Here is a 15,050-nt window from a genome sequence, read left to right as displayed (position 1 = left end):
ATACCGAGGAGAGAAATACAATGTATCACTCCCTGCAGAGTGTCTGGAAATAGATGGAACGATGGATGGATGGCTGGATTGATTAATATATGGATGGATAGATGGGTGGATTGCTAGAAGGCAGAGTAGAGGGAGGGGTTGGAAAGGTCAAGGGGAAAGAGGAGAGGAGGGTTGGGGAGAGAAGAGGAGGGTTGGGGAGAGGAGAGTTGGGGAGAGGAGAGGAGGGTTGGGGAGAGGAGAGTTGGGGAGAGGAGAGGAGGGTAGGGGAGAGGAGGGTTGGGGAGAGGTGAGGTGAGGAGAGGAGAGTTGGGGAGAGGAGAGGAGGGATGGGGAGAGGGGGGGAGGGTTGGGGAGAGGAGAGTTGGGGAGAGGAGAGGAGGGTTGGGAAGAGGAGGGTTGGGGAGAGGAGAGGAGGGTTGGGAGAGGTGAGGGGAGGAGAGGAGGGTTGGGGAGAGGAGAGGAGGGTTGGGGAGAGGAGAGTTGGGGAGAGGAGAGGAGGGTTGGGAAGAGGAGGGTTGGGGAGAAGAGGGTTGGGGAGAGGTGAGGTGAGGAGAGGAGAGTTGGGGAGAGGAGAGGAGGGTTGGGGAGAGGGGAGGAGGGTTGGGGAGAGGAGAGTTGGGGAGAGGGGAGGAGGGTTGGGGAGAGGAGAGTTGGGGAGAGGAGAGGAGGGTTGGGAGAGGTGAGGGGAGGAGAGGAGGGTTGGGGAGAGGCAATGAGAGGGGGGTTGGGGAGAGTAGAGGAGAGGAGTGTTGGGGAGGGTAGAGGAGAGGAGGGTTGGGGTGAGTAGAGGAGAGGAGGGTTGGGGAGAGTAGAGGAGAGGAGGGTTGGGGAGAGTAGAGGAGAGGAGGGTTGGGGAGAGTAGAGGAGAGGAGGGTTGGGGAGAGTAGAGGAGAGGAGGGTTGGGGAGAGTAGAGGAGAGGAGGGTTGGGGAGAGGAGAGGAGGGTTGGGGAGAGTAGAGGAGGGTTGGGGAGAGGAGAGGAAGGTTGGGGAGAGTAGAGGAGGGTTGGGGAGAGTAGAGGAGGGGTGGGGAGAGTAGAGGAGAGGAGGGTTGGGGTGAGAGTAGAGGAGGCTTGGGGAGAGTAGAGGAGAGGAGGGTTGGGGAGAGTAGAGGAGGGTTGGGGAGAGTAGAGGAGAGGAGGGTTGGGGAGAGTAGAGGAGGGTTGGGGAGAGTAGAGGAGGGTTGGGGAGAGTAGAGGAGAGGAGGGTTGGGGAGAGTAGAGGAGAGGAGGGTTGGGGAGAGGAGGGTTGGGGAGAGGAGGGTTGGGGAGAGGAGAGGAGGGTTGGGGAGAGGAGAGGAGGGTTGGGGAGAGTAGAGGAGGGTTGGGGAGAGTAGAGGAGGGTTGGGGAGAGTAGAGGATAGGATGGTTGGGGAGTGTACAGGAGGGTTGGGGAGAGTAGAGGAGAGGAGGGTTGGGGAGAGTACAGGAGGGTTGGGGAGAGTAGAGGAGTGGAGAGTAGAGGAGGGTTGGGGAGAGTAGAGGAGAGGAGGGGAGAGAAGAGGAGGGTTGGGGAGAGTAGAGGAGAGGAGGGGAGAGTAGAGGAGGGTAGAGGAGAGGAGGGGAGAGTAGAGGAGGGTTGGGGAGAGTAGAAGAGGGTTGGGGAGAGTAGAGGAGGGTTGGGGAGAGTAGAGGAAAGGAGGGGAGAGTAGAGGAGGGTTGGGGAGAGGAGAGGAGGGGTGGGGAGAGGGGAGGAGGGTTGGGGAGAGTAGAGGAGGGTTGGGGAGAGTAGAGGAGGGTTGGGGAGAGGAGAAGAGGGTTGGGGAGAGGTGAGGAGGGTTGGGGAGAGTAGAGGAGGGTTGGGGAGAGGAGAGGAGAGTAGAGGAGGGTTGGGGAGAGTAGAGGAGGGTTGGGGAGAGTAGAGGAGGGGAGAGTAGAGGAGGGTTGGGGAGAGGAGAGGAGAGGAGAGGAGAGGAGAGGAGAGGAGAGGAGAGGAGAGGAGAGGAGAGGAGAGGAGGGTTGGGGAGAGGAGAGGAGAGGAGGGTTGGGGAGAGTAGAGGAGGGTTGGGGAGAGTAGAGGAGGGCTGGGGAGAGGAGAGGAGGGTTGGGGAGAGTAGAGGAGGGTTGGGGAGAGTAGAGGAGGGTTGGGGAGAGTAGAGGAGAGGAGGGTTGGGGAGAGTAGAGGAGGGTTGGGGAGAGGAGAGGAGGGTTGGGGAGAGTAGAGGAGAGGAGGGTTGGGGAGAGAACAGGAGGGTTGGGGAGAGTAGAGGAGAGGAGGGGAGAGTAGAGGAGGGGAGTGGAGAGGAGGGTTGGGGAGAGTAGAGGAGAGGAGGGGAGAGTAGAGGAGGGTTGAGGAGAGTAGAGGAGAGGAGGGGAGAGTAGAGGAGGGTAGAGGAGAGGAGGTGAGAGTAGAGGATGGTTGGGGAGAGTAGAGGAGGGTTGGGGAGAGGAGAGGAGGGTTGGGGAGAGTAGAGGAGGGTTGGGGAGAGTAGAGGAGGGTTGGGGAGAGTAGAGGAGGGTTGGGGAGAGGAGAGGAGGGTTGGGGAGAGGAGAGGAGGGTTGGGGAGAGTAGAGGAGGGTTGGGGAGAGTAGAGGAGGGTTGGGAGAGTAGAGGAGGGGAGAGTAGAGGAGGGTTGGGGAGAGGTAAGGAGCGGAGAGGAGAGGAGAGGAGGGTTGGGGAGAGTAGAGGAGGGTTGGGGAGAGGAGAGGAGGGTTGGGGAGAGTAGAGGAGAGGAGGGTTGGGGAGAGGAGAGGAGGGTTGGGGAGAGTAGAGGAGGGTTGGGGAGAGTAGAGGAGGGTTGGGGAGAGTAGAGGAGGGTTGGGGAGAGGAGAGGAGGGTTGTGGAGAGGAGAGGAGGGTTGGGGAGAGTAGAGGAGGGTTGGGGAGAGGAGAAGAGGGTTGGGGAGAGGTGAGGAGGGTTGGGGAGATGAGAGGAGGGTTGGGGAGAGTAGAGGAGGGTTGGGGAGAGGAGAAGAGGGTTGGGGAGAGGTGAGGAGGGTTGGGGAGAGTAGAGGAGGGTTGGGGAGAGGAGAGTAGAGGAGGTTTGGGGAGAGTAGAGGAGGGTTGGGAGAGTAGAGGAGGGGAGAGTAGAGGAGGGTTGGGGAGAGGTAAGGAGCGGAGAGGAGAGGAGAGGAGGGTTGGGGAGAGTAGAGGAGGGTTGGGGAGAGGAGAGGAGGGTTGGGGAGAGGAGAGGAGGGTTGGGGAGAGGAGAGGAGGGTTGGGGAGAGTAGAGGAGGGTTGGGGAGAGTAGAGGAGGGTTGGGGAGAGTAGAGGAGGGTTGGGGAGAGGAGAGGAGGGTTGTGGAGAGGAGAGGAGGGTTGGGGAGAGTAGAGGAGGGTTGGGGAGAGGAGAAGAGGGTTGGGGAGAGGTGAGGAGGGTTGGGGAGAGTAGAGGAGGGTTGGGGAGAGGAGAGTAGAGGAGGTTTGGGGAGAGTAGAGGGTTGGGAGAGTAGAGGAGGGAAGAGTAGAGGAGGGTTGGGGAGAGGAGAGGAGAGGAGAGGAGAGGAGAGGAGAGGAGAGGAGAGGAGGGTTGGGGAGAGTAGAGGAGGGTTGGGGAGAGTAGAGGAGGGTTGGGGAGAGGAGAGGAGGGTTGGGGAGAGAAGAGGAGGGTTGGGGAGAGGAGAGGAGGGTTGGGGAGAGTAGAGGAGGGTTGGGGAGAGGAGATTAGAGAAGGGTTGGTGAGAGGAGAGGAGGGTTGGGGAGAGGAGAGGAGGGTTGGGGAGAGTAGAGGAGGGTTGGGGAGAGGAGAGGAGGGTTGGGGAGAGTAGAGGAGGGTTGGGGAGAGGAGAGTAGAGAAGGGTTGGGGAGAGTAGAGGAGGGTTGGGGAGAGTAGAGGAGAGGAGGGGAGAGTAGAGGAGGGTTGGGGAGAGGAGAGGAGAGGAGAGGAGAGGAGAGGAGAGGAGAGGAGAGGAGAGGAGAGGAGAGGATAGGAGAGGAGGGTTGGGGAGAGGAGAGTAGAGGAGGGTTGGGGAGAGTAGAGGAGTGTTGGGGAGAGTAGAGGAGAGGAGGGGAGAGTAGAGGAGGGTTGGGGAGAGGAGAGTAGAGGAGGGTTGGGGAGAGTAGAGGAGAGGTGGGGAGAGTAGAGGAGGGTTGGGGAGAGGAGAGTAGAGGAGGGTTCGGGAGAGGAGAGTAGAGGAGGGTTGGGGAGAGTAGAGGAGAGGGAGGGGAGAGTAGAGGAGGGTTGGGGAGAGGAGAGGAGAGGAGAGGAGAGGAGAGGATAGGAGAGAAGAGGAGAGGAGAGGAGAGGAGAGGAGAGGAGAGGAGAGGAGAGGAGAGGAGAGGAGAGGAGGGTTGGGGAGAGTAGAGGAGAGGAGAGGAGGGTTGAGGAGAGTAGAGGAGCGTTGGGGAGAGTAGAGGAGAGGAGGGTTGGGGAGAGTAGAGGAGAGGAGGGTTGAGGAGAGTAGAGGAGGGTTGGGGAGAGGAGAAGAGTGTTGGGGAGAGGTGAGGAGGGTTGGGGAGAGTAGAGGAGGGTTGGGGAGAGGAGAGGAGAGTAGAGGAGGTTTGGGGAGAGTAGAGGAGGGTTGGGGAGAGTAGAGGAGGGGAGAGTAGAGGAGGGTTGGGGAGAGGAGAGGAGAGGAGGGTTGGGGAGAGTAGAGGAGAGGTGGGGAGAGTAGAGGAGGGTTGGGGAGAGGAGAGTAGAGGAGGGTTCGGGAGAGGAGAGTAGAGGAGGGTTGGGGAGAGTAGAGGAGAGGAGGGGAGAGTAGAGGAGGGTTGGGGAGAGGAGAGGAGAGGAGAGGAGAGGAGAGGAGAGGAGGGTTGGGGAGAGTAGAGGAGGGTTGGGGAGAGTAGAGGAGGGTTGGGGAGAGGAGAGGAGGGTTGGGGAGAGTAGAGGAGGGTTGGGGAGAGGAGAGGAGGGTTGGGGAGAGTAGAGGAGGGTTGGGGAGAGGAGAGTAGAGAAGGGTTGGGGAGAGGAGAGGAGGGTTGGGGAGAGGAGAGGAGGGTTGGGGAGAGTAGAGGAGGGTTGGGGAGAGGAGAGGAGGGTTGGGGAGAGTAGAGGAGGGTTGGGGAGAGGAGAGTAGAGAAGGGTTGGGGAGAGTAGAGGAGGGTAGAGGAGAGGAGGGGAGAGTAGAGGAGGGTTGGGGAGAGGAGAGGAGAGGAGAGGAGAGGAGAGGAGAGGAGAGGATAGGAGAGGAGGGTTGGGGAGAGGAGAGTAGAGGAGGGTTGGGGAGAGTAGAGGAGTGTTGGGGAGAGTAGAGGAGAGGAGGGGAGAGTAGAGGAGGGTTGGGGAGAGGAGAGTAGAGGAGGGTTGGGGAGAGTAGAGGAGCGTTGGGGAGAGTAGAGGAGAGGAGGGTTGGGGAGAGTAGAGGAGAGGAGGGTTGAGGAGAGTAGAGGAGGGTTGGGGAGAGGAGAAGAGTGTTGGGGAGAGGTGAGGAGGGTTGGGGAGAGTAGAGGAGGGTTGGGGAGAGGAGAGGAGAGTAGAGGAGGTTTGGGGAGAGTAGAGGAGGGTTGGGGAGAGTAGAGGAGGGGAGAGTAGAGGAGGGTTGGGGAGAGGAGAGGAGAGGAGGGTTGGGGAGAGTAGAGGAGAGGTGGGGAGAGTAGAGGAGGGTTGGGGAGAGGAGAGTAGAGGAGGGTTCGGGAGAGGAGAGTAGAGGAGGGTTGGGGAGAGTAGAGGAGAGGAGGGGAGAGTAGAGGAGGGTTGGGGAGAGGAGAGGAGAGGAGAGGAGAGGAGAGGAGAGGAGAGGAGAGGAGAGGAGAGGAGAGGATAGGAGAGGAGAGGAGAGGAGGGTAGGGGAGAGTAGAGGAGGGTTGGGGAGAGTAGAGGAGGGTTGGGGAGAGGAGAGGAGGGTTGGGGAGAATAGAGGAGGGTTGGGGAGAGGAGAGGAGGGTTGGGGAGAGGAGAGTAGAGAAGGGTTGGGGAGAGGAGAGGAGGGTTGGGGAGAGGAGAGGAGGGTTGGGGAGAGTAGAGGAGGGTTGGGGAGAGGAGAGGAGGGTTGGGGAGAGTAGAGGAGGGTTGGGGAGAGGAGAGTAGAGAAGGGTTGGGGAGAGTAGAGGAGGGTTGGGGAGAGTAGAGGAGAGGAGGGGAGAGTAGAGGAGGGTTGGGGAGAGGAGAGGAGAGGAGAGGAGAGGAGAGGAGAGGAGAGGAGAGGATAGGAGAGGAGGGTTGGGGAGAGGAGAGTAGAGGAGGGTTGGGGAGAGAAGAGGAGTGTTGGGGAGAGTAGAGGAGAGGAGGGGAGAGTAGAGGAGGGTTGGGGAGAGGAGAGTAGAGGAGGGTTGGGGAGAGTAGAGGAGAGGTGGGGAGAGTAGAGGAGGGTTGGGGAGAGGAGAGTAGAGGAGGGTTCGGGAGAGGAGAGTAGAGGAGGGTTGGGGAGAGTAGAGGAGAGGAGGGGAGAGTAGAGGAGGGTTGGGGAGAGGAGAGGAGAGGAGAGGAGAGGAGAGGAGAGGAGAGGAGAGGAGAGGAGAGGAGAGGAGAGGAGAGGAGAGGAGGGTTGGGGAGAGTAGAGGAGAGGAGAGGAGGGTTGAGGAGAGTAGAGGAGCGTTGGGGAGAGTAGAGGAGAGGAGGGTTGGGGAGAGTAGAGGAGAGGAGGGTTGAGGAGAGTAGAGGAGGGTTGGGGAGAGGAGAAGAGTGTTGGGGAGAGGTGAGGAGGGTTGGGGAGAGTAGAGGAGGGTTGGGGAGAGGAGAGGAGAGTAGAGGAGGTTTGGGGAGAGTAGAGGAGGGTTGGGGAGAGTAGAGGAGGGGAGAGTAGAGGAGGGTTGGGGAGAGGAGAGGAGAGGAGGGTTGGGGAGAGTAGAGGAGAGGTGGGGAGAGTAGAGGAGGGTTGGGGAGAGGAGAGTAGAGGAGGGTTCGGGAGAGGAGAGTAGAGGAGGGTTGGGGAGAGTAGAGGAGAGGAGGGGAGAGTAGAGGAGGGTTGGGGAGAGGAGAGGAGAGGAGAGGAGAGGAGAGGAGAGGAGAGGAGAGGAGAGGAGCGGAGAGGAGAGGAGGGGAGGGTTGAGGAGAGTAGAGGAGCGTTGGGGAGAGTAGAGGAGAGGAGGGTTGGGGAGAGTAGAGGAGAGGAGGGTTGAGGAGAGTAGAGGAGGGTTGGGGAGAGTAGAGGAGAGGAGGGTTGGGGAGAGGAGAGGAGGGTTGGCACTCTATTAGCAGTCAGATTTGCGACCGCAGCATTGCACTAATCCAGAGAAGCAGGAGGATTTACTGGAACACTTTCAGACAGAAAGCTAGACCTCGGAATACAAAAACAGTTCTTGCTCTTTTCCCTATCATGCACAGATACCCCCGTGTCCCTGTAGCCTGCTGCACAGATTCTGACAGAGGTTTTGACCTGCTTACTGCTCAGAACATGACTCAGTGCCAAACACACACACAGACAAACACACACACACACACACACACACACACACACACAGAGAAACGAGGGAGAGAAGAATGAGAGTGGAGAGCATGAAGGAGGATGAGCCAGAAAGAAGAGAGAAAAGACAGTGGCAAAGCAAACTAAAAAGGAGAGATAAGTGGAGAAGAGGCCTGGCAGAGAGATGACAAAGAATAAGTGCTGAGGAAGTCAATCTGAATGCATCCCTGCTTGCTTTTTTAAGCCCATCACTGATTTAACAGTACCTGATTACAAAAATAATTCCAAAACCATTGGAGATTGTACTGCCGCCTCCTCTTCCAGGTCTCCTACAATATCCCTTTATTCCCTACTCATCTCCTTGTATCTGTGTCCACCCTCACCTTCTCTCTGCTCCACTCACCCCCCCCCCCCCCCCCCCCCTCTGCTCCACTCACCTCCCCTTTCTGCTCCACTCACCCCCCCTCTCTGCTCCACTCACCCCCCCCCTCTGCTCCACTCACCTCCCCTCTCTGCTCCACTCACCCCCCCTCTCTGCTCCACTCACCCCCCCTCTCTGCTCCACTCACCCCCCCTCTCTGCTCCACTCACCTCCCCTCTCTGCACCACTCACCCCCCCTCTCTGCTCCACTCACCTCCCCTCTCTGCACCACTCACCCCCCCTCTCTGCTCCACTCAACCCCCTCTCTGCTCCACTCACCTCCCCTCTCTGCTCCACTCACCCCCCCTCTCTGCTCCACTCACCCCCCTCTCTGCTCCACTCACCCCCCCTCTCTGCACCACTCACCTCCCCTCTCTGCACCACTCACCCCCCCTCTCTGCTCCACTCACCCCACCTCTCTGCTCCACTCACCCCCCCCTCTCTGCACCACTCACCCCCCCCCCCTCTCTGCTCCACTCACCCCCTCTCTGCACCACTCACACCTCCTCTCTGCACCACTCACCCCCTCTGCACCACTCACCCCCTCTCTGCTCCACTCTCCCCCCCCCCTCTCTGCACCACTCACCCCCCCCCTCTCTGTACCACTCACCCCCTATCTGCACCACTCACCCCCTCTCTGCACCACTCACCCCCTCTCTGCACCACTCACCCACCCTCCCCCCTCTGCTCCATTCACCCCCTCTCTGCACCACTCACCCCCTCTCTGCACCACTCACCCCATCTCTGCTCCACTCACCCCCTCTCTGCTCCACTCACCCCCCCCCCCCCCCCCTCTCTGCTTCACCGTGCCCTGGTATGGAGGGCCTCCTCTCAGTGAGCACTGTGGTCTGCTCCCTGTTAAAGATCACAGGTCATAATGGCCCCTCACTTCTCAGAGGGAAAAGAGCAGAGCCCCTCTCACACACACACAGACCTGTGATTATCTGAGATTATCTGAGATGCAGAGGAGAGAACCCTCTCTCCCCGGCCCGCCCACACACCACTCAGGATGATCATTAACATGTTACATCTAGCCAGGGTGTTCAGCACATTCAAACAGAGGAACGACTAAATAAATGACTACTTACAGATATGATGCATAACCATGGGAATGGGAGTGTGTGTGTGTGTGTGTGTGTGTGTGTGTGTGTGTGTGTGTGTGTGTGTGTGTGTGTGTGTGTGTGTGTGTGTGTGTGTGTGTGTGTATGAATGGGAATGAAAGTATCTGTGGATAAACTAATTCAGAAAAGAACAGAGAAAGTGACAGTCAATACTATTGAGAAAACTGCATTCCCAATTTGAGCTTTCACCAACAAAACCTCTTTAAATAGGCTTTGATAGGCCTATCCCCTGAGAAATGAAATGACAAGCAAATATCAAACAGCCATTCAGGAAGACCTGTGGGAACCATCGTACCACAGCAGTCTAAATTCCACACCCTGATTTTCTCACTTGTTCAATGACATTCCTGGGCTTCACTCATTATAATCCTCCACATTAGATTGTCACAGATAGGGATGATTTGGTTGTAATATTTCTGGAGGGCTTGGAGCTCTGCAGGCAATGAGACTCTACACATATCCTCTACACTCACTGTAAACAATACATGAACACAAAACGAATGATATAACATCCTCCATCCTTGCAAGTTCATTCTAATAACATTGAGAAAGCTAAACTTACCCCTTGGGTGCTAATAACAAAACAGTAATCACCTGTGGTTATCTGTTGTCTTTCTCTGTGCATATAAAACCAATCAACATATGTTTACTGGCTGTGGTTGGAACAGGGTAGAGGTAGGGAGGGGGAGGAAGAGAGGGGGTCCCAGCTTCCGCTCTTGGCCCCTGGAGCATCCACCTCCTGCCGGCCCGCCGCCCTGAGGTTCCACCGCACAATCACACGCAGTCTACTCTAATTAAGGTAACTCTGCTCTGATCTATGCCCGTCTCCCAGGGAGACGCCATGGCAACAGCCACCCAGTAGACATTTAAGGGGTGGAGCACACGGAGCTTGTGCAGGTGGTGCTGACTGGTGGACGATAATAACATACATCATCATGACCCATGACCAGTGTGACACACCAATTAAAGATGAACAGAAGAATCACCGTTACCAACACAGAGCAGAGAGCACACAGCTCTGTGTGTCACAGAGGGGCAAGACGCAACAACAATAACAGGAAATGAGATATGGTAAGTCCTTTTCTAACAGATACAGATAATCAACAGCTTTATTCACATGAACAAAGCATAAGATAAAGTCACAAACACACACGGCAGAAAATGTGATGTACTGTATACCCAATCGACACAGAAACACATCAACCCTGCATGAAGCACATCCTGTTTCTCCAAAAGGAGAACAGTCTTATTAACTGACCACCCGCTGCTCATCCAGCTCCTCCTGCAACTGCTCTCTTCATCTCACATCTTCTCACTTTGCCTCCACACCACACACACACATAAACATGCACATAAACATAAACACGCACACATGCACACACACACACATGCACACACACGCACACACGCACACACACACACACACACACACACACACACACACACACACACACACACACACACACACACACACACACACACACACACACACACACACACACACACACACACACACACACACACACACACACAAACACGCACACATGCATACACACACACACACAATCACACTCTTTTGAAGTTAGGTTGTTATGTGAAAAAGACACAGAGGCCATCGTTGTCACACGGTGCCTGTACACAGGGCTGACAGGTAACCAGACTGATAGCTATGCACCATAGTCATGGAACACAAGACAGGAACACACACTCTGGGAGATTTAAGGATTTACAAAGGAGGAAAGACACACAGCGGCGAGATTGAGGGACAATCTAAATAAGAGATAAGAGAGAAAGAGTTGCAGGGAGTACAAAGAAGGGTGATATCTAGTGAAGATGATAGGCGAGAGCCTAAAGACAGTTAAATATATGTTATAAAGGTTTTGTATAATTTCAGCCAGTAGTTTTGAAATCAGCGCTCACGAGCCAAAATGATTCCCTGAAATGACCCATCGGTCTCAGTCTCCAGTATCTATACAGCAATAGTCTATGTGCCGGGGGGCTAGGGTCAGTCTGTTTATCTCCTGTTTTTTACTGGTATTCTGTGTGAATTTAAGTATGCTCCCTCTAATTCTCTCTCCCTTTCTCCCTCCCCTCCCAGAGGACCTGAGCCCAAGGATCATGCCTCAGGACTAACTGGCCTGATGACTCTTGGCTGTCCCCAGTCCACCTGGTCGTGCTGCTGCTCCAGTTTCAACTGTTCTGCCTGCGGCTAGGAAACCCTGACCTGTTCACCGGAAGTGCTACCTTGTCCCGGACCTGCTGTTTTCGACTCTCTCTCTCTACCGCACTTGCTGTCTCAACCTCTGAATGGTCAGCTATGAAAAGCCAACTGAAATTTACTCCTGAGGTACTGACCTGTTGCACCATCTAAAACCACTGATAAATATTTGACCCTGCTGGTCATCTATGAACGTTTGAACATCTTGAAGAACAATCTGGCCTTAAATGGCCATGTACTCTTATAATCTACACCTGGTACCGCCAGAAGAGGACTGGCCACCCCTCAGAGCTTGGATCCTCTCTAGGTGTCTTCCAAAGATCCTGCCTTTCTAGGTAGATTTTCCTAGCCATCGTGCTTGTACAGCTGCATTGGTTGATGTTTGGGGTTTTAGGCTAGGTTTCTGACATCTGATGATGTGAAAAGTGCTTTATAAATACATTTGACTGATTGATTGATGTGTTCTTGGTGCATTGAGTTGATTGGAACCCTCCAGCGCGCTGATAATAAAGAATGATTCATTTAAGATGGACTTTGATTTTCCCTGAGTGTAATTTCTACGACAGTGTCAAAACAAGCAAGTATATTGTAGAAAATCATTATACTATACCATCTATATCACTGTGAAATATATTTTCCATAACCAAAAATATTATATTTTCAGCCGTTTGAAGCTGGTGTACAAAAATGAAAGTAAAAGACACAATAACTAATCTAAGAACAGGAAATATATAAATAATGCACATGGAACAGATCTACTGCTTCTAAGACATGCTTTCAATGAGAATGACAGACCTGACATTTCTATGTGAGTTGGTCGGTCGCCCAAAAAAGTCACATATAGCAACTTTAATAGACCAATAAGAAAGTCCAAAACCTCTCTGAGTCCAAAAACCTCTCTGAGTCCAAAACCTCTCTGAGTCCAAAACCTCTCTGACAATAACAGGTAGTTTTCAGTTTGTCCCTCTCCACTCAGACCACTCCCAGACTGTCCAAGCAACATTCTTGCTTGGGAAATTGCTCTTTGCTAAAAAAAGCTATTTTTGTTTCTTTTTGACCATTTTAATAGAAAACAATTACAGTAAGGTATTTAATTGTTACCCAGAAATGACTTGATATTGAGATAAAAAATAGCTGCACTGGACCATTGAGAAGTTTAGTGAAGTAAACACAATCCAGCAATCCAAATAGGGATACAAAATAAAAGGCTTTTGTATTCAAAAATGTAAAGAGGGAGAGCTAAACAGCAGTTAAGCTCTTCCAACATCTCTCATGCCAACTAGAGCATTGGCTCTGCAGCTCTTAAAGGAGAAGTATACCCCAATCCAGAAACTCCCAAGTGATTTCATACATTGAAACTAGTTCAGTGGAGTTTGACCTCTCCCGCTCTCTCTTCCTGTAGTTCTGTACTGAATCAGCTGGGGGAAAAATGGGTTGACAGTGTACAGCTGAATTAGCTATTTTTGTCAAATGTACAATAGTTTGTGTCAGGAAATGTGTTATTTTCCACCTCAAACATTTACCATTATTATATTTAGCCGATGGGCACAGCTGCGGAGATGGGTAACAACTGTATATGTGCGCCCTCGTGGGGAAGACCCTTCAGCCTCGACCATCTACATACAATACCCCATAATAAAAGTGAAAACATGTTTATAGAAATGTTTTCAAAATAATTTTAAATTCAACAAAGAAATATATAATTTACATAAGTATTTACACCCATGAGTCAATACTTTGTAGAAACACCTTTGGCAGCGATTCCAGCTATGAGTTTTCTGGGTAAGTCTCTAAGAGCTTTCCACACCTGGATTGTGCAACATTTGCCCATTATTATTTTCAGAATTCTTCAAGCTCTGTCAAATTGGTTGTTGATCATTGCTAGACATTGCCATAGACCTGAAAATGGTCAAAACTGTAACTCAGCCACTCAGGAACATTCACTGTCTTCTTCGTAAGCAAATCCAGTGTAGATCTGGCCTTGTGTTTTAGGTCACTGTCCAGCTGAAAGGTGAATTCATCTCCCAGTGTCTGTTAGAAAGGAGACAACCAGGTTTTCCTTCCTTTATTTTATCCTGAAAAACTCCCCAGTCCTTAACGATTACAAGCATACCCATAACATGGTACAGCCACCACTATGCTTGAAAATATGTAGAGTGGTACTCAGTAAAGTGTTGGATTTGCCCCAAACATAACACTTTGTATTCAGGACAAAAAGTTGTTTACTTTGCCACATTTTTTGCAGTATTACTTTAGTGCCTTAAAGCAAACAGGATGCATGTTTTGGAATATTTGTATTCTCTATAGGCTTCATTCTTTTCGCTCTGTCAATTGTGGATTATTGTGGAGGAACTTCAATGTTGTTGATTAATCCTCAGTTTTCTCCTTTCACAGCCATGAAACACTGTAAATATTGTAAATTCACTATTGGCCTCATTCTGAAATGCATGAGCGGTTTTCCTTCCTCTCCGGGAACTGAGTTAGGAAGAACACCTTTATCTTTGTAGTGACTGGGTGTATTGATACACCATCCAAAGTGTAATGAATAACTTCACCATGCTCAGAGGGATATTCAATGTCTGCCCTTCGTTTGCAAAGCATTGGAAAACCTCCTTGGTCTTTGTGGTTGTATCTCTGTTTAAGGGACCTTACAGATAATTGTATGTGTGGGGGATGAAGATGAGGTACTGTAGTCATTCAAAAATCATGTTAAACACTATTATTTCATATAGAGTGAGTCCATGCAACTTATTATGTGACTTGTTAAGCAAATGTTTAACTTATTTAGGTGTGCCATAACAAAGGGGTTGAATACTTATTGACTCAAAGACATTTCATTTTTTCATTTTTTATACATTTCTAAACATTTTGAAAAACATAATTCCACTTTGACATTATGGGTTATTGAGTGCAGGCCATTGAAAAAAAATCTAAATTGAATCCATTTTAAATTCAGGCTGTAACACAACAAAATATGGAGAAAGTGAAGGAGCATGAAGAAAGCACTTTAAATACTTCTGCAGCCAACCGAGCAGCACTGCGTGTGTATAGCCAGCTCTTCAGGGACGATGCATAAGAACAAGATTTACAATCAGAAATGATGGAGACAGAAAACCGAAGGATATTAAAAGATACAATTGGGCTAATGTGAAAACATAAACCCACTAATGATTCCGCTCAGAGGTTTATAATACGTTATCATTCAATAAAGTGAAGGTTAGCTACTTATAGTACTCTTTGGAAAGGCCCAGCTGGAACAGGGTTGCATCTCTGATTCATCCTTGGAATACAGAAAAAGAAATCCAGGACACCAGAGTTCCTCATCTGTCGGCATTGAAGCCAGTTGCCACAACTGCACCACGGTCTGTGTTGATCCTGGGGATGGGTTGGGGCTGTGGTCCAGCTGCTGTTGCAGCTTCGGTGGCTAGAGCGGCAGCGGCCATCTGAAGCTCAACTTGCCTCAATTATTCATCCGAATACTCAGGCTCAAATAAATATGGTTCGAAAACACCATCAGCACCCATCCAGTAGTTTTCTTCATCACTTGTGAGTATTTCGTCATTAGACATATTTGTAGTTTGCTGTTTACTTTGTATAACTAATGTGTAATGCTCAGTTATTATCCATCTCGGATGCTGTGGCAGTCGGCTACATAAAATCATTATTTAAAATAATCGCAAATGTTTTAGGAGGAAAGGTACACATTTCCTGACTCAAAACTGAATGTACATTTTACAAAAATAGCTCATTCACCTGTACATTTTCAATAAAACAATGAATTTGTCCATACTTCGCAGATTTCTGAATCATGAATTCACTGGCAACGGAGCAGAGCGAGGCCTGCATCCAGCAACAGCACGACTAGTTTTTGCAGCTGTTTCTGTACAGCACAGCCACGTCATCTCCTTGCTCTCAGGACGGGCTCTGGCCTGGGCCACGACCATATGGGAGCAACAATCAGACATTTGTTTTAATTGGCAAAGCTTCACCCAGGAGATGAAGAGGGTTTTTGATCACCCCATCAGTGGCAGGAACACTGCTCAAAGACTCATTGCGCTTCGGCAGGGCAGC

The 15,050-nt window shown here is 52.0% G+C and overlaps 1 protein-coding gene across 1 annotated transcript in view; it reads right to left on the bottom strand.

Annotated features, from left to right (window-relative positions):
- LOC139417281 (kelch domain-containing protein 8B-like) overlaps positions 1-15,050 on the bottom strand; it is a 109,203-nt gene that overhangs the window by 39,051 nt on the left and 55,102 nt on the right. The window lies entirely within an intron of this gene.

The sequence above is a fragment of the Oncorhynchus clarkii genome, chromosome 9 (genome assembly GCF_045791955.1).
Source record: "Oncorhynchus clarkii lewisi isolate Uvic-CL-2024 chromosome 9, UVic_Ocla_1.0, whole genome shotgun sequence".
Lineage (NCBI taxonomy): Eukaryota > Metazoa > Chordata > Actinopteri > Salmoniformes > Salmonidae > Oncorhynchus > Oncorhynchus clarkii.
Note: the sequence above shows the minus strand (reverse complement) of the source record. Positions and strands in the feature narration are given on the sequence as shown.